This window comes from Condylura cristata, unplaced genomic scaffold (genome assembly GCF_000260355.1).
Source record: "Condylura cristata isolate star-nosed mole 26May11 unplaced genomic scaffold, ConCri1.0 scaffold00015, whole genome shotgun sequence".
NCBI classification, from domain to species: Eukaryota; Metazoa; Chordata; class Mammalia; order Eulipotyphla; family Talpidae; genus Condylura; species Condylura cristata.
In genome coordinates, this window is record NW_004567116.1 from 29,229,197 (window position 1) to 29,232,080 (window position 2,884).

The following is a 2,884-nucleotide window of genomic DNA, read 5'->3' on the forward strand; positions in this document are numbered from 1 at the left end:
TCAAGTGGCATCATGCAATGTTTGTCTTTCTGTGTCTGCTTTATTTCACTCAGCATAACAGCCTCTAGATTCACCCATGCATGCATGCAAATGGCAGGATTTGCTGGTCTTGGAAGGATGGATAATACTCACAATATATACATAGATAGGTATTTCTCTCCACATTTTCTTTATCCTTTCATCTGTTGACAGACTTTTAGGTTGTTTCTTGGTTATTGGGAATAATTCTGCCATGAACAAGAGAATGCCGCTTTCTCTTCAGGATACAACTTTTATTCCCTTTGGATATATATCCAGTGTGGGATTCCTGAATGATATGGTAGTTCTGTTTTTAACTTTTGAAGAACCTCTATACTGTTTTCCTAATGACAACATGAATTGACATTTCTAGGAACAATGCACAATGTTCTGTTTTCTCTACATCCTCACCAACACCTGTTCTCTTTTCACTTCTGATAGTAACTGTCCTAACAGGAATGAAGTAGCATGGCATTGTGGCTTTGATTTGCATTTCACTGATTTTCAGTGAGGTTGAGCATGTTTTCACATACCTTGGTCTTCTAAGGGAAAATGTTCAGATCCTTGGCTTATTTTTTAATAAGGTGTGTTCTGTTTTATTTTGCTATGGGGTTGTAAGTTGTATTTTGCTATTGAATGCCTGGCTTGTGGGTATTTCCTCCCATTCCGTAGGTGGCCTTTTTATTTTGCTGATTGTTCCCTAGAAGTGCTCTAGTTTTGTGTGTTCCTATCTGTTGACTGCATTTTGGTGTCCCACTATGACCAAGGTCAAAAGTTTTTCCAAGTATTCTAGGAATTTTGCAGTTCCAGGTCTTCAACTTAAGTCTTTAGTGCACGTTGAGTTCATTTTTGTGTGTGTATAATAGAAGACTTTAAGTCATTCTTTTCCCTGTGGACATCCAGCCTGCATAACTTCATTTATTGAAGAGATGACCTTCTTTCCATTGTGTATTCTTGACATCTTTGTCAAAAACTAGTTGACAGTACATAAGAGGACTCTTTCTGGAGTCTGTTTTGTTTCAATGATCTGTGTGCCCCCTTTTATGTCTGTGATTTTGCTTTGTTTTGCTTTTTTGTTAGAAACGGTTATGAGATAACATTGATTTACAACACTGTAAATGTGTTAATATACACCTTAACAAACATATGTTATCAGTCTACACTCACCACCGTCAGTCTGGGAGATTCACTATCCATGTGATATCATTGCTGAAGATTAAGGCCTCTCAGCAATTAAGCTTGAAGAAAACCTGAGCCACGCACATAAAAGGGGCGGACACTTAATTCCATTTATTTCTTTATCACTTAATAAAATTTGAGTGTGGTCTTATGCAAGCATACTGCTTTGTATATAAGGGATTCAATAATTGACAAAATACCTATATCCTTGTCCTTGTAGAATTTGCATTATTTTTGCATGGGGAAAAAGGATAAACTAAATATTATAGAGGGTAAAAGTGTTAAAAACAATAATAATAAAGAAAAGAGTTAGGGTGCCTTGGCAGCTGGATAGGCACAGTGTCAGGAAAGATGGACAGGACAGGTGAGATTACAGTCACAATCTGGAGATGGGACTGTGCAACCAGAGCCCTCTGCACTGCACTGTGTAAGCACCATTGAGAGGGTTGGGTGCTGAGGGAATAGTAACCGCACCACTGTGGGAGAGAGAACTAGGAGCTGAGACCAGGCAGGTAATGGGGATGGTGCTGAAAGGCGAGGAAGGGAAACTCAACTTGTAGGTCACTGCAGCCCCCTAAGTGTTTACCCCATGAAATGGGGGTTCCAGGGAATGCTAGGGTGTCAGGCAGATATGGTCTCATCAACCTGTACAGCGAAGCTCTGCTACTCTACCGGCTGATGGACCGAGGGTCGTAACTCTGCAGACTCCTAAAGGAATAACTAAAGTCAGTGGGTAGAAGGGGTGGCTTCTCTCATGCAATAACCCAGTTACTTATGTCCCTGTGAAATGATGCCCATCACCGTGGGAGCTAGTCAGCCACTCGTCCTCTGCAGGCCCCACAGAGGCTGCCGCTGTGAAATTCCTACATGGACTACAGCTTTCGTCCCTCTGACACCTGAGATTTCTTCCAAAACTGAGTGTCTATGATCCCACTGCATGTATCACCTCGATACCACCCCCCCTCGCCCCCCACCCCAGCCCCACTTAGACCAGAAGCTGCAGAATGCAGGGAGATTTGTCTGTTCTGTTCATTGCTGTGTTCTCAGTGCCTGGAACAGTGCTTCGCACACAGAGGACCCCAGTAAGTGTTTGTTCAGTGTACAGATGTCTGTGAAACTTATTGCAGGACCTTGTTCAAGGTCCCTCTGGACCTCAGAGATTAAAGAAGTTGCACTGGAGCCTCTCACGACCTCTCTGGGTCTGCCCGTCCGTGATCCCATTTCAGGCTGGGAGCAATTGTCTCCAAGGGGCTTGCAGACCAGCGACTGCTCATGGGGAGGAAAGGCAGGACTAGCCAAGGGTGAACCTTGGTCTAGGGAAGGGCACAGATAACCCTTAGGGTTGGGGACTCAGGAAATGGCTCTATTGTGTCTGAGATGCCCCCGGGATTCTGACTCCAATAAGGCATGTTCCCTAGAAAGCGAAGGTGTGGGCACAGAGCACCCTTCCCAATCATGTTGGCTTTGCCTGTTTTGAGTCAGCCTGCTCAAAAAGTGTTCACAGGTCAGTGGTGCTCTCATGGGACAGATGGCAGGACAGCATCAGGGGCTTTTCCCAAATGTACCAAAATGACACGTTTTATCGCAATGAAGTGTAAGATGACAATATGGCATTTGCTTTCTGTCGAGGTCCAGTGTTCCTCTGTGTCCCCGTTCACCCAGAGGCAGCAAGTTCCCACTCCCTGAG